Source organism: Camelus ferus, chromosome 2, assembly GCF_009834535.1.
Source record: "Camelus ferus isolate YT-003-E chromosome 2, BCGSAC_Cfer_1.0, whole genome shotgun sequence".
Classification (NCBI taxonomy): domain Eukaryota; kingdom Metazoa; phylum Chordata; class Mammalia; order Artiodactyla; family Camelidae; genus Camelus; species Camelus ferus.
This window is the reverse complement of record NC_045697.1, coordinates 83,362,894-83,387,818: the sequence shown is the minus strand read 5'-3', so window position 1 is coordinate 83,387,818 and position 24,925 is coordinate 83,362,894. Positions and strand designations below refer to the sequence as shown.

Genomic DNA, 24,925 nt, shown 5'->3' with positions numbered 1-24,925 from the left:
ACCAGAAAGTAGTGTTTTTGGTTAGAGCAATTTTGGAGCCTTGGTGCTAGGGAAACTATTCAAGCAGTAGATTTCTGCTCAGCTAACAGTCTGATACTGCCAGGAGATGATTACTAAAAATGTATAAATGAAAGCTTATACAGGTTTAAAAAATGAAACTATTAAAAAAGAAACTTACTGAGAAGGCAGGGTTAGAGAGTGTTAATAACCATCATAAAAGGTAACAGTCCAAGAGACAAAAGAAAGAGCAATTCGGGCAAAACTAATCATTCTTCTCACCCCTATTCCATCTGAACATCTTGTGTTTGAATTGCAGTTACCAAGAAAATTAATAGTGAATGTTTTGAATAAAGTACACTGGAATTCTACTATGTTACAGCAACAGGAGAAATGTAGGAGCTATTCTGTTTGATAAGTGTCTTTTTCATCTAAAATAGTAAATACATGTACCAAGTGTGACAAGGTAATATTTCACTAGAACTCATATCTAAAGGCCAGATAATGCCTTTTCGTTCCTACTGGTAATGTGATCTTCATGGTTATTCTGTTCTAGTGCAGCTGAGATAATGCCACCTGAATTCTCTGTTTAGATCTAAAGAATATGCCTTATGGATTAGATGAGAAGTACCTTCTTAGAAACAGAAAAGCTTACCTTTTCATTTTGACCTGTATATCAGGACATGTGTCCCTTGTCATAGTTATGTATTATAAATATCTTCTTTCAGTGTGTGGCTTGTCTTTTCATTCTCTTAATGGTATTTTTGATGAACAAAACTTCTCTATTAAAAAGAAGTCCTCAACTTCAATGATGTTCAATATATCATTCTTTTATGATGAATGCTGTTTCATGTGCTGTTTAAGAAATCATTGCCTCCTCAAGATAAAGGAAGAGGCTGCTAATATGAATTCACCTGAAGCATAATTTTATCTGATAGATGACATATAAATTAAAGACATGACCATTTAATCACTCTTATTGACACTACAATATTGCAAGTTTATTAGAAACAAATTATTGGTGCAATAAGTTATAAATTTTGTGAGTTTACTGGCAGCAATAAGTTTATCCTTATTAAACATTTAATATAAATTACTCTAAAATTTCTCATGAAACCTTCCATGTTTAGACTCATCCAAATTTTAGAAAGAAAGTGCCTGAAAACCTACCTCTCCCCAAGACTCTCTTCACTGGTACAGGTGCCCTTCTGTGATACTTCATATGCTGTCTAGTTTGCCTCTATACACCAGTTCTCCAGATACTTGGAGATAACTCTTGTCTTCCCGTGAAGATTTTGCTTTTAAAGGGCATCACATACTTAAGGAGGAGTGAGCATCTGGTTTTGGGGTGAAAGAGGAAGACAGCCAGCAGGCATGGAAACGAAGGATCTGGAGATTGGAAAGAATTTCAGGCATCTAAGTAGAACTGTGGGACTCATCTAACCTGGGGATGTGTGAGCTCTGAGCATGAATGCTCAGAGAACATTCTTTTTGGGGGGTTTTCAGCTTTTAAGTTAGAGTCAAAGAGGTACAGGGGAAATTAGGAATGTGGAATGATGAAACTCATGTAGTAAAGTTTATAGAGTAACATCAGTGCCTCCAGTTGAATTGAGTTAAGGCCTAAGAAAAGGTCTCCGCATGTGTTGATTTTTAATTCATTGGTGTAGGTATACACTTTTACTACAGTGAAGGGATCAAAAATCATATATTATGGGGGTTAATGATAAACTAGTATAGTTAGTGTGGGTAAAATCAACTTTTCTTTTTTGTGGCAATAGAAAAACATTGAAGCCTGGGGTAGCTAAAAGTGAAGCTGTTAAGGCTGTTGGCTCACTGGTGAGAAGGAAAAATGTTAAGATTGTTGTTGTATTAAGAAAACGTGCTGCTTACATTCTAGAAAAATATTGGCAATGATGAGAAGTGTTTTTACATTCACTTGAGGTGCTGTGTACTTTGTGGAAGGTTGCCACTTCACATCTTGACAATTATGAGAGCAGTTACCCATAGAAACCTGAGCTAAATTCTGCAGTATTTGTGATTATTCAAGCAATGCTTTGCTGTCCTTAGAGAGCAGTTTATCTGGAAATTCCCTTATGTATCCTCTGGACCTTTTGAAAACATGGGTAAATTAGAGGTGGGATATTCCAGAAAAGGAAGAGATAATTGAAAGGAAGAGGTTCACAAAAATATGGGAGGATATTTAGGGCCCAAGAAGAGCAGAACTTAGTCTTGGGAGAAAAAAAAAAACAACAACTTTAAATCAGAAAAAAATTGAAAGCAAAATAAAATGTGATAAAGAAAGAGCTATAGAGCTTATTATCACTACAATGGCAATTACATTATGATACAAAAGTGTATCAAATTAACATGTTGTACCCCTTAAAAATTCACAATATGACATGTCAAATATATTTCAATTAAAAAAAGAAAAATAAGGAACTACAGAGATATGTAAGGGTAGAGAAAAGCAAAGCAAAAGGTAATTAACATTTAATAGTATCAGTCTCCTTGTAGGGAAGCTTGACTGCTGAGAGGAAAAAAGTCTCAGTTATATTTTTTTATTTAGTTTTGAAAACAGTAAATAAAAATACAAGATTTGCAAGAGTCATAAGGATCATGAAAGACATGTTATGGTATGAATAAAAGGAATTAGGTAGAAGTTATATTACTGATTGAAAAAAAAGTGTGTTAATACCATAGATTTATGTAGAAAATAACAAAGCACGTACAAATATTAAGTAATAATAATAATAATATTTTGTTTAAAACTAGACCCTAGGAATGAAAGCATTCTATTTATTGTCTGCCTGCTCTTCTGAGTTAGGACTTTCTCTGATGCAAATCAATCCAGGACCGATTGTTGGTCGATTGTTCCAGAGAGGCCCAGGTCTCCTCTCATCAGGAGAGATGAACGTTTCCTAAACATGGCGCTGTTTCTGGAAGGACTCTTCTTCTTGCCAGCTAGTCCACTTAAATTTGGAGACTTTCTGAAACATCGTCAATCCAGACTAAGCATTAGTCCTTCCAAGAGACTTGAGTCTTCCTTATCAAATGTGCTGGTGATTCTTAAAATCTGACAGGATCTCATCTTCTTTCTAACACATCCCACATCTAGAACTCTTTGCAAAGTCATTTGGTTTCCTATGCTTCTAAACACTGTATCTTTTCAAATTTGCATTCTGTCTTTCAGGAATCACTTAGGCTATCTTTCACTCTTTTGCAGTATAGATAAAGGCTACCTTTCAGTAACTTAATACTAGAAAGACTCTGGTTTATTCTGTGTAGGCCTCTGTTATATTATGGAGTTGGTTTACAAGTGAAACAACCTTCTATCTTCAGTGAAATTTGGAGATCAGTATAATGCTTGCTAATATTTTTCTCAGATGTGAAAGGATATTGCTTCACTTCTCCTCAGATCTTTGTGCTAAGTAGTACTTTTCCCTTGTCCTAATTTGCCTTTTCTGGGCTCTGGCTCTCCCCCATGCCTTTCCCAGAACAGAATCCCATCCCTACAGAAGAATGAAAAGTTTTGTGACTATACTATGCTACCTACCAGATAGCACTATCCCAGATAAATGTACATCTGGGATTCTAAGCACTTATTAGTTTGTGGCTGTTTGCCAAGAATCCAACCAGGCATACAGCAGACATTTATGGAGTGCTGACTATATCACAAGACTAGATACTAGACATACTGGTGGAGAGGATGCCAAACCAATCATTGCTTTCTTGGAATGAATAGACAATAAGCTGGAGGATTTCAAGTAGTTACGTTGCTATGAAGACAATAAACAGGGTTATGGGATAGAGAGTGAGTGGGAGAGGCCACGTTAGATTTGGAAATCAAGGAAGACTGTTCTGTGAAGTTGCAGAAAGCTGAATGATCAGGAGCTGGTCCTGTGAATAGCTGAGAGAAGTATCCTCCAAGCTGAGGGAAAGCGAGTGCCCTAATATGGGATCAAGTTGGTGTATTCCAAGAGCACAAAGAGGCTAGTGTGTGTGGAGGACCATGGACAAAGGGGGAAAATATGAGAAGGTTAGGTAGGTAAGCAGAAACTAGTTGATACAGAATGTGAGAAATTGGGATTTTATTTCAGGTGCACTAGAATTTTGACCAAGAAAATTGTATGGTTTAGTTTTGATTATAAAATGATCATTCTGGATGTTATGTGGAGAATGGGCAAAATAGCTGATTCAGGATGACCAATTAAGAGGCTCTGCCCATAGTCTATGTGAAGAATTTAGAGGTTTGTACAAGGATGTTGGTGGCAGAGATAACAGAAAATGATAGGTTCAGGATTTATTTGGGAGTTAGGCTTGACTGATTTGTCAATTGATTGGATACAGAGAATGAGGGAAAAGAGACAACTTGAGGTTGATTCCTGGGGTTTTGGCTAAGGAAAGTGAGAGGATGGTGGTGATATTTATAGATTACAACTAAAGCATATATTCTAGAGACAAGCAGTTCCAGGATGACTTTCCGGTTATCCAAAGTTCTGACTGTGGTAACTCTGAAGTATTATTCTGGGAGTCATTTCAGGACTTAGAGAGTGCCTGTTCCTCCAGCCTCTCTATCATTTGGACAGCATCTGATTTTCTGTATTACATCCCTTTATCTTTTCTGTGCTAAAGTGATTTCTACTTTTTGCAACTGAACTCTGGCAGTATGAGCCTGGAGAAAATCAGGAAGAATACAATTTTGTCAAAGACAAGGGAAAAAGCTAAAAAGCTTTGTGATAGAACTGTCGATTTTGTTGAATTGTGGAATGAGGTTGAGAAATCAAATAAAATGAATCAAAAGAACTGCTCTTTGCATTTAATATGGAGTAATTGGTGCTGATGGTAACTACAGTTCAGTTAGAATCATTACCTCAAAAGGGGAGGGAAAAACAACCTCAGTTCTTGTCTTGCCTGAAAGAGAATTCAGATGGGAGGCAGAAGCACTGTGTAGCAAAAGATTTTAAAGATCTTATTAGCAAGGTGAAAGTACGCCCTCAGGACTGGAAGCGGGCTGATCCAAAGGTGGACAGCAGTATCTTTCTTTGCCCCTTCTCTTATACCCTCGCTTGGATGTAGTCTTTTGGTTGATTGACGGCTCTTGCCCCGGAGTGCTTAGTCATACCCAGCCCCTCTTGCGTATGTCCTTAACCATGATGCACACAGGAAAACCCCTGAGCGGGGCCTAAACTGCAATGCTAATTAAATTACAATGAGCACTCGGTCCTGTCCGGTTCGGTCTTTTTCATTACCACAGGGTCATGGTCTTCGGGTTTTAACCAGTTTCTTACTGGCACTCATTTAGAGGAAGTAAAGCCCCTTTATGCTGCAGGCGGGCATATCACCATCTTCCAAACCATCCTCCCTCTCCTCCACCTTATCTGCCTGGTGTCCCAACTTATCTAACTGCCTAACAGAATGTTAAAGGGAAACCCAAGTAGATGAGTTTGAGGAGCAAACAGGAAATGATAAAGGAACAGAGAAACTATATAGATAAGTCTTTTAAGTAGTTTTGTTGTGACATGGAACAGAGAAATGTTATAGTAGCTATAGGGGGGCATGGGGTCAAGGAAGGATGCATTTGGAGAAGAGATACTTTATATTTCAGTTATCTTGCTTTTGGTTGCAAGTTGCAGAAAGTCTAATTCAAACTGGCTTAAGCAATTAAAAAAAATTGGAATGATTCATGTAACTGAAAAAGTCCAGAATTAAAGATTGCACCTGTATTTTTCTGCAGCTCTCAGTTCTACAGTTCTCTACAGTTTTCTTTATACTCAATTTCAGCTTTTATTATAATAGCAAAATAATATCAGTAATTCTGGCTTTCACATCTTTATAGCATACAGACCAGAGCGAGAGGAAACACAAGTCCTGACACTCATTCTGATTGGGCCAACATAAATCTGTCATAATGATACAGGAAAAAAATGAATGTGGGGCGAGAGGAGGGCTATGTCCCAGGTCTTGTTTGAATCCCTGAGATGTGCCCCACCAAGTGTGAGTCCTTTGCTTCGTGCAGGAAGGAATTCAGGGGCGAGCCACAGTTGAGTAAAGACAGATTTATTTAGAGATATACATATTATACAGAGGGTAGGCTGTTTCAGAAGACAAGAGAAAGGCTATGAGGTGTGGGGGTTAGGTGCTCAGGTTAAAGTAAAAGGAGATACACATTCCATAGACAGAGTGTGGGCTATCTGTCTCCAAAGATGAGGGAGCTACAGAGGGGGCTGTGAGGCACAGTGTTGTCAGTTTTTATGGACTCAGTTGCTTCACATGCCAACAAGTGGGAAGACCATTCCAACTACCCTGGGAAAGGGGCTGGGATTCCCAGGACCTGGGCCACCACCCACTCTTTGACCTTTTGTGGTTATCCTTGAAGCTGTCATGGAGCCTGTTGGTATATATCACGAGTGTATAACAAAGCTCAAGATCTACTGGAAGTCAAATCTCCCGCCATCTTGGGCCTCAAGGCCCACTGGGAGTTGGCTCTTCCACCATTTTGGTGTTAATTGTTGTGTCATTCCTTGAATGGCTGTGCCCTGCCCTCTTCCCTCCTGGCTCAGTAATGTCCAGAGAAGTTTCATGGATTCATCCAGACAGGGGTCTGGATTCCTGCCACTCCCCAAATCAATACCTGTGTGAGGGGGAGTTGCATTACCTGAATTGCTTATACCTTGAAGCTGAAGGTCAAGGTCAATCTCATCCAGCATTTGGCTGATGGACAATGAGGGTGGACAACCAGTATGTGTGTGGTCTGTGTGCTGTGGGAAAGAAGCCAGAGGAGGAAATCAGTAGCAGAGCAGAAAGTAGAGGTAATTTCAGAGTGAGGCTTGTGAGGGAGCAGGAGGAGTGCTTCAGAGCACAAGTGCAGAGGCTGGACTTGGGTAGGAGGAGTGTCATTTTCTCCGCTGAGAGGAGAGAGGAAGAGAGTGTGGCTGGGGCAGAGAGCAGCCGGATGAATTGGGAGGAAGGGGTTCCCATATGATGGCTTCTATTTTCCCAGAAGAGTGTGAGACAAGACCATCAGTTGATGGTGAAGGAGGTGGGGGCAGAGGAAGGTTGTCATGAGAAGGGAAAGTGTGAAATCCTCATTTTGGAGGGTGTGAAAGTGAATTGTGGGGGTATACAGGATCTACAGAGAAGGAGTGAAGGACTGAGAACCACTCTCATATTCCTATTGTTGCCGAGTCCAAACTCATTCTGCTCACCGCAGGACAGGCCAATAAATTGGGAGATGAAGTATTGGCGCAAGGAATAGTGACTTTATTCAGAAAGCTGGCAGACCGAGAGGATGGCAGACTAACCATCCTGCTCTAGTCAGAATACAGGCTCCTTTTATACAAAAAAACAAGGGAGGGGGTATGGTTGATTGTTGCAATCTTCTTGCTACAGGCATTCTTTGTTCTTGCAGCCATCCCCGTGGGCCAGGTCATGGTGTCCCTGTAAACCTCCAACAAAACAAAGGTTATTCTCTACTCTACTATTTCTGTTTTGAAGTGTGAACAAAAGTTCGCCTACCTGCTGCACAGTGAGGGCAAACAAATTGAAACCACAACGTCAGAATTTGGAGCAGGAGAAGGTTTATTGTGGGGCCAAACAAGGAGAATGAGTGGCTTGTGCTCACAAAACCTGGACTCTCTGGTGGTTTTCAGGAAGACGTTTTTATAGGCAAAATTTGGGGTGAAGGCTGCAGGATATTTGACTTTCTTCTGATTAGTTGGTGATGAGGTAACAGGATGGTGTTCCAGGAGTCTTGTGCTCAGCCTGAAGTTGCCATCCTCCACCAGGGTGGGAGCCTTAGTTCCTGCAGGAGAAATCAAGGTATTGTGATGTATATTCCTTGAGGAGGAACCAGGACCCATCCCCCCACCCAAGGCTGCACTTTCTTGACTGTTCCTCCCTTGTCTCTGTGCTCTCTCCCATCCCTGATTAGCAGCAACTCTTTGAATCTGCCCTTCGAAACTAAGAGAAGGTCAAGAAAGCTGAATGAAGCCTGTCCTACTAACAAGAAATGGAGGACATGGAGTATTTGTACCAGGGAAGATCCCATAGGGTACTGCTCTGTTTCAGAGGCTTGCAATTCTCCCAGACACTCAAGAACAAATTTGAAGTGTTTATTTATTATCTCTCTCCTTTTTCTATTTTCCTTAGTCCTAATTTCTAGAAAAGATTTTTCTTAAGAATTAAAAAAAAATCATTCTTTTCCTCTCATCCCACCTTCCCTCCTCTGGTACAAACTGTCATCCTTGCACAGGATGATTATTCTGGCAGCCCTGGTAAAACTCTCCTTATCTTCAGCCACTTCCTCCTTTGATCCAATCTCAGCGCTGTCAGAATAATCCTCCCTAAATACAGCTTTTGTCAGGTTGCTTCCTCTTTCACCACATCTGCCTGAGTTCCAAAGGTCTTCAGGCAAGGTCTTCCTTGTATTTCTTCCCTCCGCTTTCCAATACAGAAATTTCTAGTCGTGTCAATCTAGTCTTTTCCTTTGCCCAAGACCTTAATGTCGTATTCCTTTCCACTTTTCCGTGTTCACTCATGGTCCAGGTGCAAGAAATTGCAAACCAGGCCTTTTCACTACATCCAGTCAGACCCACTCTTCAGGACTCTGCTGTGGAGCTTTCTGGGATGATGGAAATGTTCTATAGCTCTGTCTGCACAGTCACATGTAGCTATTAAGCACTTGTTGTGAGTGAGGAACTTATATTTAAATTTTATTTTTAGTTATCTTTAATTTTACTTACATGTAAATTTAAATGTAAATAGCCATGTGTGGCTTAGTGGTGGCTGCGTGGACACACAGTTTTAGGACCAACTCATTGCTTCCTTGAAGCCACTTAGCCAGTTCAACCTTGATAGTGTTGATAAAAAGCTAATCCGTTGATCTGAGAAAGAAATGGAAAATTTTATTCAAGCCAAATTTGAGGATTATAACCTAGGAAGAGCAATCTCAGAAAGCCCGGACAACTGTTCTGCCAGTTGGAAATCAAAGCACAGTTACGAGTTTTCTGAGACAGAAGGCCGCACATCAAATGACATATTTATTGATAGTTTACATAATCCAGGTCTAAGCATCATCCTGGTGGGTCATGTGACCCCTTACAAGATCAAGAAGGAATGTTATCTTCTAAGGAGTTGTCCTGTTGATGCTGGGAGAATGTTGCTTTTTGTGGTTGAGCAAGAATTCCTTCTGATGGGGGAGGTTTGGTCCATGCATAACACAGACACATAGAGCACAGTGAGGGGAGAGAAGGGGCCAAAGGACAGAGAATAATTTTTTATGCTTAAATTTTTCTTATCTTGCCATGAAATATGTATTTTATTTTACAATAGAAATTTCCCCTTGTGGGAAGTCCTGCAGCTTTGATGCTCTACACAGCAGAGTTGTACGTTTAGTTCTATATTTTCCAGCTTTCAAGTTTTCACAATTGCTTTGTTTCTCCCTTTGTCTTACTTTTTCTCTTCTACCTATAATGTTGAGCTCAAAACATAACCTTCAATATATACTTGACTAAAATTTTGAATTATTTATGTGTAAGGGGCCGCTCCTCCCCTACTGAAACAAGTTAGGAAACTGAAGATAAAAATGGTGAACAATCTTTCTGGTCATCCTTTTGTTATTTGAAAACTGGGTTCTCCTCTTGGTAGGAGTCGAGCCAAAAGACACAACTAAATCAAAGACTGGGAGAAGGAAGGATTTATTATTACTTGCAGCAAGTAAGGAGAACACCTGGGATCTTTCCCAAAGCAGTGTCTCCCTGAACAGCAAAATTGGGAAAGTTTTAAGCTAAGGGTACACGCACATTCTTGAAGCAGAGGAGAATTCAGCATAGAATTGGGGCCAAGGTCAACAGAGTCCACACTTTAGTTGATTGAAGTCTGGAGGGCCAACATCACCATTCCATCCTCCACCTGGGTGGGTGTATTAGTTCCTGCAGAACTCAAAGATATATTATTATGTATATCCTTTGAGAAGAAACTAAGACTCTGCTTTATCACTGCACTATAGGATTGACTGTTTTCTCTGTTTGGCATTCCTTGATTCCCTTAAAATCACTGATTACACAGGCCTGTTCAAGGGCAAGCATTGTGGCCAGGCTTAGATTACCAAATGGCTTAGGCCAAAATGGCTTCTCTCATGTCAAGAAAGTCATGCCTGGTTCTCTTTCACTGGGGACCCCCTAACCTATCTACTTCCATTCCTGACAGGAAGAGAATTCAAAATGGCTTCCGCTTGTTCTTTGAGTTCCTTTTTGTCCTTTGGATGGCTCCTCCACCTGCCTGGAGGAATTAAAACATCATTATTATTAGATATTTCACAAAGACTATTTTCTGATATAAGGAGCAATAGCAGTTTATAACTATTGTGACTGGTATTTTAACTACTACTCTGTGATATGTTAAAAATACATTGTTAGTTTTATTAAGGAGTTACTCAGATGTATATATCATTTTCCTGCAAGTTGCAGAACCACCTGATTTCCACCGTTTACTAGTCTAACTTGTCCTCTAGCAATAAAACCTGAAAGTGTTTTAATTTGAGGACATCGACTTTTCAAGTAGGAAGTAAAGGGCCATGTTGCTGGTCTGGAGGGAAGTTAAATGGATTACTCAGTAATTCTGTTCCGCCCCTCTCCTGAGGGGTTATTCAAATCCACTCACATAATACATGGATTTTTCTGTAGTGATTATCCCACAAGCATTTAGCTGAAAGAAATGTAGGTTCTCCTTTTCCCTCCAATAGGAAGAGCGCTTTCACTTATGCAAATGAGAGCGCTCACGCTGGGGCCTCACAAGACAGCGCCTGACACAATCGCATCCACAGAGATACAAATCCCTCCACTTGCCTGCCTTCCTATTCATGAAGCTGCTTCAGCTTTCAGTGATGTTCATTTGCAATTTTAACACTAGCAAGAAGTATGCAAAACATGAATGCCCAACTTTTCAAAGGGGAGGAGGCTTGCCAACGGAAGAGGAGGAGGAGGAGGACAAGGGCGGAGTAAAAGCCCAGGACAGACGGTTGAGTTTGGTTTTGCTTTCTAGACACTGAAAGCCATTTTTCTTAAATACAGAAAGTAGTCAATTCTGTTTGCCCCTGCCAGATCAGGCAACTTGATTTTCTTTCAGCATTTTTAAAAACTTGGGCTTAAAGTCTTAAACTTGGTTGTAAAGTATGTAGCTTCGAATACTCACTGTTGCTAGCCCGTATCAATCTTGCCCTTAAGAATAGGATTTTTATCTTTCTCATTTGCCCTTCATGGGTACTTCCTTATTTCTCTCCCTCCCTCCCTCTCTCTCTCTCACACACACACATACACAAACACACAGCCTCTATCAAGTAGATAATATAATCTGCTATATGCTACACAGTAGCATTCTGAATAATGATAATTAAGGTGGTTAAATTCCGTTATTTATAATGATTAACACTATAGTATTTGAATACCTCTATGATTTAAATGCTTTCCCTTCTACTAGATGATACAAATACAGGTGCAATCAAACAATGAAAGCATATAAAAAGCAATGATTTACTTGCTTAAATGCAATTTTTGTTTGTTTTTTGGGGGAATAGAAAGAGTACTTCAAGAATGATAGAACAAAAATGATGTTTAGTTAAATCCTGAAAAAAAATATGGAAGAGAAAACCGAATAACAAAGAAAAAAATGCTAAAAAGAGAATAGTTGAAGAGAAATCTGATATTTAAACCTAGGCCCCTACTGGTGCCCATGGCAACTCCTCTGACAACTTGGTTTAAAAAAAAAAAAAAAAAGACAAAAAATCTATTCTTTTCTTTGCTTTCAAGGATAATCCTTGCTTTTTATTTTTTCTCCCTGGGAACCATGACAATTTTTTTTTTTCTTTTTTGGGACCATGCAGGAATTTCTTTTACAACAGACCTAATAAATAATGGAGGGTTAATGTCCTTCAGACAACTAAATGGGAAATTTGATCTTCCCAGAACACATTTCACACTCATATGTGATCTGGGTGCTGAGAAGCATAAAGTAGGGTTAGTTGTTTTATATTTAGGATTTATGCTATTTTACAATTCTTAAGTTGATACAGTATTAAATGCAATTCATGTAAGATGAGGAACTTATTTTAATTGTTCTGTTGAACCCAGCATGTGATAATCATTCTCTCTAAATTGGAACACAGTTTCTTTCTACTCTGTTGTCTGGGTGTACTCTGGTTATTATCACCCATGATGAGATAAAAATACTAAGTGAACATTAAAGCTATGACCTTCACCTTCTCTTTCAAATATCATGTCCAAATTGAGAGTCATTTTTCAAAAGTTCTATCACCATATCAGAATGTAATTCTAATTTCAGAGTTTACACCTTGTGAGCCTAAACAATGTAAGGTGAGATCCATGTAAGGTGAGATCCACCGCTTGCAGAAAAGTAGCATTGTTACCAGCCAGCGGGCCTGGCTGCTAGTTTTTATGCAATTTGCTCAAGATTTGTACATTTTTTTTCCCCTTTGAAGTGGGGAATGAGAGGAATGGTTACTTTCCACTGCCTTGTTTGCAAACCTTAAGTCTGAATTACAGGAATGCCAGTTTGTACTTAAATTTTTTCTTTTTTTCTTTCTTTTAAGATATAAATGCTCACAACTCAACAAAATTAGCATGGACTCAGAATACAGATAGATCTTTTTATGTTTTGGAGAAAAATTTCCAGGGAGGTTTAATGTCTGTAAAGTGTTACTGTTTGTAATCTCCCAGAATTTTGAGATTATTTCCTGAAAAGATTCATAATCTTTTAACAGTAAGAAGTTTTTTGAGCAATTACTCATAATGTGGTAATGTGCCAGGGTCATTTACATAAATTATTTCTTCTCTTCTTGACACTTTGGTAAGGTAATATTTTAGGCCCATCTTACTGATGAAGAAAGATAAGGGATTTGGCCGATATCAGATATTCATAAGCAGTTGAGCTGGCATTCAAACTGGTCTATTTAAATCCAAATTCTGATATATACCACTTCATATGACATCTCAGAATCAGCAGCGTAAAAATCCATTTCTCTTCTTTGACGGAAAAATTAAAGCAGGGTGCAAACAGATTAAAAAGGAGGTTGCCTTTTTATTTTTCTTTTCCTCTCTCTTTTTTTTTTCTTTTTTGGTATAGGCTTACTATACTTTTATTTTACTTTTATTTCTGTCAAAGAGTGAAGTGGAAGGAATAGAAGGAAGAGGGGAGGGGAATCTAGATTCCTGCAAAGACCTGCCCAAGCATGGAGAGCTCAGAAATGGCAGGGGTTTTTTGCAAGAAAATATCAGTGACTGATCTGCATTTTCATCTCTGATATCAGCTGCACCTGATGTTCTCCGACAGTGAGTTGAAAATTAGTCACAACCATGAAAACGAGAGAGAGACAAAGTGTCATGACAGTTTGAGTCCTGCAAACAGAATTGGTTTGAATGATTATATTAAAAAAGTATGCATTGTAAAATAAGTGCTGTGTTTTGAAATGGTCGTGGAAATGTGCCACTCAGATCATGATTGACTGACAGCCCTGCCTGCTGCTCCTGTGTTCATCACTCTGTTCCTCTGCTGAAGCCACATTTCCTCTGGCTGCTCTCAATCCATAAATGAGCACTGCAGGGGAACTAGAGCAGGTCTATACCTCTATGACATGGGACCTCTTTAAGTAATGGCTTTAATTACCATCTGCCTGGTTGAAACATTCTTAGAACTGCACTAAAGCTGTTCCTGACTGACCCTCCTTTCTTTCCCCTCTCCTCTGGCTGGTGTGCGACTTGCAGCTATAGTGGGAAGACTTTCCGAACCTACTCTGTCTCCTCTTCTTTATCCATGATAGGTGCTTCCCCTGATAAATCTCTTCAGTATCTAATTTCATCTTGGCATCTTCTCCTCCAAGGACTTGAACTGACTGTGCTCAAAGTAGTTGACCTGGAAGGCTAGCCACTTATACTGAAGATGTGTTCACATCTCAAAACACTGTTCTTTAGAGGTGTCATCAGTGTTAGACTAATGACCTAAAGAAACATAAGATATTTTATAACTAAAGATGTATCCATGAATTCAAATCCAGCCTTCATCAGTATATCTGTCTTTAAATAATTGCCTGCTTCTATGAAATCAAATTTTATATAAAAAGATTAAGATTTCTTAAAGGTATATACTACTGTGCTCCTGAAATTCTTTATAGATGATTTATATAGTCAGAGATGGTCGTGATGGGCACAATAAAAGTTCTGTAATTAGCTCTAGAATGATTTGAACCATCTACTAAGATTTTCCCCATTTGAGCTTCAGAGTCAATATCACTTTTTGCCCAAACATCATCTAAGTGCTTTCCCTATTGGGAACCGTATTTCTAGTTAATCCAGTTTATACTCTTAACACTAACCTGTTAGTCCCCAGTGTAATTTTTCTGCCAAATTCCTTTTAAATGGTATCCTTAAATCTAATGATCCTTTTCCACACTCATCAGTTATAGACTGTCACTACCTTTACAGCTAGCTAATTTTTCAACCAGTGTCTCTTTCTCCTGAGGGTCCAGGAGAGGAAGACATAAATTTTCCCATCATGAGGAATTAGTTGGCCAAGTTGTACATCAGTCCAGAGAAGCAAGTCTGTACAATTCTGCTGCTGTAAGTTTTTAAGAGTTACACCGACACCTGATAAGTTCAATAGAGTGGTGTCTCTGAAGTTATAAAATCTGGTCATTCTTACTCTGCTATTTACTGATTTTGTGACTTCAGGCAAGTTAAGGAATCCTTTAAGTCTTAGATTCCACTTGCAAGTATCTATTCTTAATAACATCTACTTATAGTGATGTGATAATGGTTGCATGGTGATCTACAAAGAGTATTTAAATAATTCTTATGCAGTGAAAGTCCTTAATAAATGTTCATTATTATTTTTATATGTTATGGCTCAAAGTTCCTAAAGATAAAAATTTGCTTTTTTCTGATCTAGGTTTCAGGAAATTAGATAAACTAACCTGAAAATGTGAGTTTACTATATTAGTTATTGATTCAAGTTCTGGATTTGCACCGAAGTTTTGCTTTTTTACTCTTGTTTATAGTATATAAACCTGAAATGTGTGTGTCTTTAATTTAATGCAAATTCCACGATGGATTTTAGTAAAAGAAGACGGATGAGTGAATTATAATATGGCACACTGTCAGTCTGCAGGTGGTTCTACCTAAAAGCCAGGCTGAAGATGAGATGGTACCTGGAATCCTCTAGCTCTCAAATCAGGACATGTGCAATTTTTTTCAGTAATTATTCTCATAGTGGAATTTAATAATACTTAGTACTCTTCATTTAAAATGAATATATTAAGAAATATAAGATTTTCCTCTCCCTTGAGTTTTTAAATGGCTTTTAAAATGTATCTTTTCCACGTTGCATTAAAATTTGGAGAGTTAAAATGGTGACTATGGTTGATAATACTGTATTTTATAATTGAAAGTTGCTAAGAGAGTAGAATGTAAGTGTTCTCACCAAAAAAGAGAAATATGTGAGGTGATAGATGTGTTGATAAACTCAGTAGTGGAAATCCTTCCACAGTGTATATGTGTATCAAATTATGTTGCACACTTTAAATATATCATAATTTTACTTGTTAGTGATACCTTAAAAATGCTAAAAACAATTTTTGGAGAGTTAAACTCTAAAGTTTTGTTTGTCAAAGCAAATTCATTTTCAGATATCTAAAAGAAACAGAAACCAATCTGATTGTGCAAAGCTCTATATGCACAGTGTTTATGCCATTTGAGCACTGGGTTGAATGGGACTTTCACTGATCTGTTTATTGCACTGTTTGGAGGCTAATGATGTCTTTTTATAACATCAGCCACACAAATGAACCAAGCACCTTCCCTTCCATCAGGACTGTTGGATAGCACGTTGTCCACAAGTGGTATGTTAGCGGAATTGGAAGAAGAGACATTGAACTTTCAAGGGCAGTTTAGAGCTTAGGTTCTTCTTTCCCTTCTTACTTTGAAGATACCATTTCCTCCCTTCCTAGTCTTCTCTCATCTCATTTTGTTTTTTATTCTTTCCATATCCATTGTTACCTAATCCTTGGGGTGGAAATTGAATCTGCAAGCAGTATCATTTCTGTGCTGTAGTCAGTCCAAAAGTTTTTCTCAGTCTTTACTTTTGTATGAATTGGAGTTGCTTTTAGGGTTCCAGTGAGGAAGCTAAAAGGATGAGAATTGAACAGAAAATATAGGCAGATTAATGCTAACATTTCATCTTTGGCTTTTACTTATTGTTTATTATGGAAGTATTCAAACTTCAAACATACAGAGAGTGGAGAGAATAGTATAAAGAATTCTTGTGTTGTTACCACTCAGCTTCAGCAATGATAAACACAAATAGTTTTTGTTTCATTTATCTCCTTCTACTTTATCTCTGTTATTGATCCTGAAGCATTTTAAAGCAAAACTCTGATGTCATACTATTTCACCCAAAAATACTTCAGTGAAGGTTTTAGCGGATAAAGGCTTTTGCTTCCACTGTTGATGCAAGTATCTAAGATAGAAAGTAGTGTAATATTCTTCTGTACTCTATGGTAACCTGGGGTAACTTGCTTTGTTATCACAATGACATTAAGGGTTTGGGTCTGCTTATCCTGCTAGCGGTACTGACTATTTAATGAGAAATCTTTTAGAAGACTTGAAATTCTATATTACTAAATCCCCTAGAGGATAAATACAGCTTTCTCATTTTCCAGTTATAAATATTACAGTTGAGGTCCTAGCAAATACAATCATGCAGATATAAAATGCTGCATACAGCAGGCTTTCAGTTCTTAAGTTTTAAGGTCATTGATAAGTAGGTGTTTTCAAAAATCCTTCCAAAGATTTGAAATTTGATAGGTGAAACATTAAAAAAAAAGGGGGGGGGGGATAACTGCTGTGCCCAGAGACACATGATTCTTTTCAGAAGGTAAAGGGTTAATGTTTTACCCTTTAAGGTGGAGGAGGAGCACAGACTCAACATCAGTCCCAAGAAGGGTGTCACCATCTCGCCTTCTTCTGGTGAAGTTAGAACGACTGACTAATTCCTAACAGTTGTAGATGTGGTTACCCAGCAGAAAGCACAAGTGGGAGTTTGATTTCTGTGTTTTCTTTCTGAGATATTGGTAGGATGTTTTGGCAGGTCAGTAAATTGACTTTTGACTATTGACCTCACTCTGCAGGAAGAGTTTTAGCACATGCAGCTTCTGAGCTGACACATGTTAATTTCAACCCATAGTGACAATGCTGGAATTTCTGTATCTGCTCAGGGTCACAGTCATTTCTTTGAGGGCAAGGGTTTTGTCTCTTTTTGATACATTGATCTATTGGGTCCCTGCTGCATGCGTTATCCTTTACTGACTGAGTCTTAGTTAAACTCTTAATTTTAGATTTGACTTCCCTACATGCCTCTTTAAAAGGTTGTTTATCCTGTGGCTCTACTTTTCCAATTACTTTTTAAAAAATTATACAGTTGATTCATATATATATATATATAATTTCTGGTGTATAGCATGGTGATTCAGTTGTGTATATATATTCTTTTTCATATTTTTTTTCATTATAGGCTATTACAAGGTATTGAATATAGTTCCCTGTGCTATATGGTAGGACTTTGTCATTTATCTATTTCATATATAGTAGTTAGTATCTGCAAATCTTGAACTCCCAATTTATCCCTTCCCACCCCCTTTCCCCACTGATAATCATAAGTTTGTTTTCTATGTCTGTGAGTCTGTTTCTGTTTTGCAAATAAGTTCACTTGTGCCATTTTTTAGATTCCACATATAAGTGATACCACATGGTATTTTTCTTTCTCTTTCTGGCTTACTTCACTTAGTATGACAATCTCCAGGTCCATCCATATTGCTGCAAATGGCATTATTTCATTCTTTCTAATGGCTGAGTGCTTTTCCATTGTATAAATATACCACATCTTCTTTATCCAGTCATCTGTCAATGGACATTTAGGTTGCTTCCACGTCTTAGCTATTGTAAACAGTGCTGCTATGAACATTGGAGTGCATGTATCTTTTCCTATTGACTTTTGATCATTTGTTTAGTTGGTCATGAATGCTTACAGAAGAGATATCGTGTCTTGACTATTTTATTCATTCCAAATTTTACTTAAGGGCCTTTCCCATAAGCCTGTTAAGATTAGAATAATAAAATATGATGGCGGAGACATTCAACTGGTTTCCTCTCTGTAAGTCTTCCTCTGAGGTCCTTGACATTTTTGCTAAAATATTTCAAATAGACCTTTGTTTTATAAACTCAGTAATGAGAAGCTTTTAAAAATAGTCCGTTGTGTTATTGAAAAACTCATTTTGTTAGAAAGTCATTATTTTTGCTGTATGAAACTCCCTCTTTGTTTAGCTTATACCATTCATGCTTTCCGTGGGAGAACCCCTCAGACATTGGAAGGCATTTATAGCATTCTTTGCTTAACTCAAGGTCAAATCGAGACTAGAACTCCTACTAAGTTTAGTTATTGCAAAGACTATGTTTATACATAGGCACTCTCTTAGTCTCATAGTTTAAGTACAACTTATGTTTTTTAAACAGTACAAAGTAAAAAAAAGTATCCTTAAACTTAGAAAGAGAAGAGGAGGGGGAGAGACAGAGAGGAGTTTAAATTGTGGTCCCCTGTATGAATCTCTGTGTAATGCTACTTGAGCATATTTATAATTAAAGATTCACATATATATGTGTATATATATATGTATGTATATATATCTATATCTCCATGTGCAAAATACATTTAAAAGTCTTCAAAAAGTTGAAACATGAAAGTGGATTTAAAATGCCAAGAAGTTAAAAAAAATCTAGACTGTTGGCTTTGTGCTAAAGATTATTATTTATTTTCTAAGGATAAAAATTTGTTAACAAGATTAATGACTATTTGTCTAGCTTTACTTGTTCTCTGTGCAGAATTATAAAATAGCATAGACACATCTGCTGTCTCTTTTCTTTCTACTTTCTGAGACTTCAGAACTTTTAAATATTTTAATATCTACTTTTTTTATCTTTTTCCATGATGTCTTCTAAAACAATGATGTTTTAAAATGCTTGTGATTGATTAGTGATGGGACACTGCCCAGCAACCAAAACACAGCTATTCTTAGCAAATCACACTGCATTACATTTTGATTTCTAATTTAAGAAGAACTGTATTTATTTTCAACGGCAAAGGCTAGACAATGAAAAAAATTTCAAGAGTTCTAAATCTTTAACAAACAGAAGCATTCTTTAGTATCTGGAATGTGTTTTGAAAGAGTTTTATTTTTTATAATTTTAAAAGGTGTCATTGAATAAAGAGAAGATTTCATATAAACCTAGGCTTTTGTTTTTATTCTTTTTCTTCCCTTTTTTTTTTTTTGATTAAAGAGGGAATCTTAAACCACATCTTAAAATCAAGATGTGGTTCAAAGGGCCAAGAACATTACAATACTTGAGAAATCGTATTATCTCAATCTGTCCTTTTCTTTTTAACTTCTGATGCAATCAGGAAGTGATTTAATGTGTTCTTGTCATTAATAATATAACAGGCTGTAACTAGAATGTACTAAACCACAATCAATTCATTTTGTTTTCTTATAAAATGGAAAAGAGAATGAAAAATAGAACCCTTCAACTTGCCTGGTAAATAACCATCCTTCCAACTAGCAGCTTCAATTAATTCAGTATGCTGGCCCTGTGTTATTATGGTGACATTTAGTAGGTTATTATCTTTCTTGGAAATCAGCTTATTTGGAATATAAGAGAGAAAAAGAAGAAAAAACGGTGAGGTTGTGTTTGTGTTCTTTTTCACTTGGTAGCAATGTATTTTTCCATGTAAATTCTTCATCATACAAGTATATCTCTCTTGTCTTCATCTACTTTTGCATACTTATGTTGTTTATTTATATACATTTTCTTAAAACTTTGGCAGATATTTGCTTTCTAGACCAGATTTATCAAATTTATGAACTCAGCACTTCATCTTCTATTAATATATTCATATTTTTTTAAACCTAGGAGGAAAGATAATGGTGCTGGGTCAGAATGATTAATAACCTCTAATTTGTTAACAAGATTTCATGACAATTTGTCTATCTTTATGTTGTCTTTGTGCAGAATTATAAAATGGCAAAAGATAAAGTTGGTGACCATTTATCTCTTCCAACTTGGCCGTGTTTGTCTTGAAAATTTTTCCATCCTAAGGGAAACTGCCTTTTTCATTACACTATACAGTGCAGAGTGTTTAACAATGTTTCATAGAGTAGGTAATAAAATGTCTTTGTCAAGCAAGTGATAAAAGTGCTTTATACATATATTTTGTTTACAGAGAAACTGGGGCCCTAGAAGTAGAAAAAGAATATGAGAATTCCTCCTTAAAGCTCATCCTTTGAAAACATTAGTTATGGCTCCTAGTGATGTGTTCAATTGTTTCTCAGACAAAGTGTTTCATCTTAAGTGAAGACAAGGACTGATTGAGTAGTTCTATTTAACAACAGTCTTCTTAAGTTACCTTTTTGTAAACTGGAGCTATGAATAATTCAAGTTTCTCAGTAGATCACAATGACTCCTTAACAATAAACAATGTTTCACGTATCACTCAGGCACCTATATCTGCAAGGAAACACTAAGATGAATGTGTTTTTCAGACTCTTTATTTTATAGATTCAACTCATATTCAACTTGGAAAAGTTTAATGATACCACATCTCAGAAATAACTTAGAAAAATTAAGATGATCTAGTTTTATATCTAGAGAGAATCTTCCTATAATAGAATTTTCTTAAAGCTATTCCAGGAGCTGACTCAGTATGGTTTTTAAAAAATATGTCAATTTTATTGCATTGTAGTAAAAGTAGTTTTAAATATATTTAAATGTGACTACAGTGGGAATGGTTTTCATAGACGTTTGTTGCACTGCTGGGTAAAGATATAGGTTAAAATTTCAGAGTTTTAAATGTTAATGTTTAAAACTAAATCAATTAAAAGAATCAAGATAAATGAAACAGACACATTCCTTAAAGATATAAATTCAGTATTTTTGTCATAGCCCTTTTTCTTAACTTCATTCTTCTCCTTTACTTTGCGAAAGATTTCCAGGGAATTTCTTTTCTGTATAACTCATCTTTCTAATTTTCGAATTATCTTCCCATGTTTGAATAGAGTAGGCTGATTCTGGATACTGGACTTAAAAATAATATTTTTGATAAATTGTGCTGGATCAAGTACGTATCTACATGATAAAAAAATCACCACTCTGCTCCTCTATTTCACTTGCATTTTTTTTCAACAAAGGTAGCTGTCTGTCTACAATGGAAAGTCTGTATTAGCTATTGAAAAGATATGTTCTCCATGATATTTTCTAATATTTTAAACTGTTAATGCATCAGTGGTATGCAGCTATTAAATGCATCTTTAAATATGTCTCTGATTCTATTATAAAATTCTAGAATTTGAATAGTTAGGTTAACAGCATGCAAATATATGAGTAAGCTTCTTCAGAAAAGTTGAATCAATTTATATCGCCAGTAGCAGAGGTGGAGCCTACCTGTTTGCTCACACCCTAATTAGCGTTGGCTAATATTCATTTAAACATTTTCCAACTGGTGGATTAGAAATGATATATACCTATTTAGAATGTATGTTTTGAGATAATTTATATTTGAAAATTAGCCTTTTTATGATATTTTCCCATTTTTCTCTTCAACGTTTATTTCTTACTGACTTGGAGTTTATATACACACAGACACACTCACACATGCACACATATGTTAAGGGCACAACCTCTTCTGCCTGTCACATATGTTGCAAATGCTTTTTCCAGATTTCCAACTGCTTTTTAATTTGATGGTCTGGCATGTCCTATAAAAGTTTGAATTTTATACATTACTAAACCTATAGGTTATTTAGAGGTCTTGACAACCACTCCAAAATTTACCTTCATATTCTCTTTTAGTGCCTGGAAAATTACATGTAAATCAAGTCACAGAAACTAGTATATCTCTATAGATCCCTCATTAAACATTCCTATTATATCTATTTATGAATATGAAATATACAAAAGTAAAGAGGATCATTACACTAGTTTTTTAAGCAAATGTTTATTGAAAATAACATGCATATTGGTATGTATGCAAACCATTAGTGTAAAAATTGATAAATTTTCCTAAAATAAAGTATCATCCACGTTAAGAAAAAGGACCTTTCACATTTTTGCATTTAGGAGCCCCATTTCTGCCTCTTCCAGTCACTATTCCCAAGGAGTCACCGCTATCCTGGTTTATGACACCAAAGACTGGTTTTCCTGTTTTTAAGCTTTGTATAAATGGAATCAGTGGGTAATCTTTTGTGTTAGGTTTCTTTGACTTTGTACTGTGAATGTGAGATTCATCCACATTCTCCTACAGAATTGTAGTTCTTGTATTTTTCTTGCTGTCTAGCATATCATTGGGTGACTATAACACTTATTTATCCATTATGCAAATTAGAGATAATTGGTAGGCTCCAGTTTGGGCTTTATGAACAGTACTTTTAGAAATATTGTGGAACATGTTTTGTGGTGAAGATGTTTAAATGTTTGAGTTTGATATATACTTAAGAGTTACGTTGCTGAATCGTAGCATGGAGTGTATATATTTGGCATTTGTAGACAGTCCCTAATAGTTTTCCAAAAAGGTTGTATCGGTTTACAGTCCCTCAGGTAGCACATGTGTGACCCAATTCTCCACATTTTTCTAGTTACTTGATGTATTCATTTTTAATTGTCTAACAAATTACCACAAAGTTAACGTTTTTAAACAACTTACATTTATTACTTCACAGTTTCTGTAGGTCAGAAATCAGGATGTGGTTTAGCTGGATTCTCCCTTAGGAATTCATAGAAGTCAAGGTGTTGGACAGGCTGTTTTCTCATCTAAAGGTTTGACCAGGGATGGCTCCTCTTCCAAGGCTCTCACATTTTTGACAGAGCTCATTTCCTTGTGGCTGCATGACTGAAGATCCTGGTTTTTTCCTGGGTTTTGGCTGGAAGCTGCTCTTAAGTCCTAGAGCCCAGTTGCAGTTCCTTGCCATGTGGCCCTCTTGATTGGCAGTTCACAACAGGGCTGTCTGCTTCTTCATGGCAGGTGGGATGGTCCCTCCAGTTGGCGAAGATGGAGTCTTATATAACAAAATGGAAGTGCCATCCCATCACCTTTGCCATATTCTATTGACTAGAAGCAAATTGCGGGTCCTTCCAGACTCAAGGGGAGGAGATTATACAGGGTGTAACAGTAGGGAGTGGAGATCATGTAGCTGTCTTAGAATTTGTCTGTATTAACTTAAGTGGAGTCTACAATTAAATTTCACTTCTGTATATAATAACTTCGAATGGAATGTGTACATCTAGTTTTAGTATTTATTTTCTCTTCTCAGCACCTTGTGGCCCTCATCAAACAGTGTATTTCTTCACTGCTTACTTGGACTGCATGCATGATATAACTTCTTTTTTTTCTTTTTATTGAAGTATAGTTGATTTATAATGTGTTAGTTTCAAGTGTACAGCAAAGTGATTCAGTTATACATATATAAATATATATACTTTTCCAGATTCTTTTCCATTATAGGTTATTACAAGATATTGAGTATTGTCCCCTGTGCTATACAGTAGGTCCTTGTTGTTTATCTGTTTTATGTATAGTAGTGTGTATACGTTAATCCCAAACTCCTAATGTATCCCTCTCCCCAACACCTTTCCCCTTTGGTAACCATAGCTTGTTTTCTATGTCTTTGAGTCTATTTCTGATTTGTAAATAAGTTTATTTGTATAACTTTTTTTAGATTCCACACATAAGTAATATATGATGTTTGTCTTTCTCTGTCTGACTTCACTTATTATGATAATCTCTAGGTCCATCCATGTTGCTGCAAATGACATTATTTAATTCTTTTTATGGCTGAGTAATATTCCATTGTGTGTGTATACCATATCTTCTTTATCCAATCATCTTTCAATGGACATTTATGCCTCCATGTCTGGGCTATTGTAAATAGTGCTGCTGTAAACATTGGGATACATGTGGCTTTTTCAGTTAGAATTTTCTCTGGGTATATGCCCAGAAGTGGGATTGCTGGATCATGTGGTAAGTCTGTTTTTAGTTTTTGAAGGAACCTCCATCCTGTCCTCCGTAATGGCTGCATCAATTTACATTCTCACCAACATTGTAGGAGGGTTTCTTTTTCTTCACACCCTCTCTAACATTTATTACTTGAGGACTAGGAGACTTCTTTTTTAAAACAGTATTTCTGCATTATGTCTCTGAAGTAGATGCTCTTGCTGTTTCACCAGGTTCCCTTTCACAAGGCAAGTGCACTCATCCCTCTGGCCCAATAAGAGCTAATGTGCCCCCGGATTATACACTTCCCACCTTCACCCACCTTGAAGGGAAGCATCAATGACTAACTAACACGAGTATACAAGGGCTAGTCCCTTGTCTCCAACGAGAACCAGCTCGGTGCAATTTATGCTCCAGAGTGCCTCGTGGGATCAGGCTGAATTGAGACTTTAGCCAAGACCTCACCTTTGCTGAGCTTTCTTTCCTGATCTGTCCTACCTCCGACATCCCAATTCTCCTGAAATACTCCTCTATAAGTCCTCTTCTGGCTTTCAGGTACTTAGGGAAATCTCCTAACTTTTCCTTACTCTATTATTACAGTTTGCATTATAGAAGTTGTGTGATTATATTGAAAAGCTAATGAAATTAAGTATCACAGAGTCACAAAATAGGGACATTGCAATTCTCCTCACTGTTTTCTCACAAACACAGATGGGTATTTCTTCAAAAACTGCATTTCTCTTTTCCTTTTTCTTTTTTGGTACAGAATACCTTTAAATATGATTTTATATATACTTAGTACAAAAGACATTATCCTGTTTATTAATAACTC

At 36.9% G+C, this 24,925-nt stretch overlaps 1 long non-coding RNA gene across 1 annotated transcript; it reads left to right on the top strand.

The window, feature by feature from the left end:
• Positions 1 to 2,805: 2,805 nt before the first annotated feature.
• Positions 2,806 to 24,603, top strand: LOC116658195. Its single transcript, XR_004313417.1, has 3 exons — positions 2,806 to 2,816; positions 14,606 to 14,608; positions 24,252 to 24,603. It is a non-coding gene; the product is annotated as an uncharacterized LOC116658195 (long non-coding RNA).
• The last annotated feature ends 322 nt before the right edge of the window (positions 24,604 to 24,925 follow it).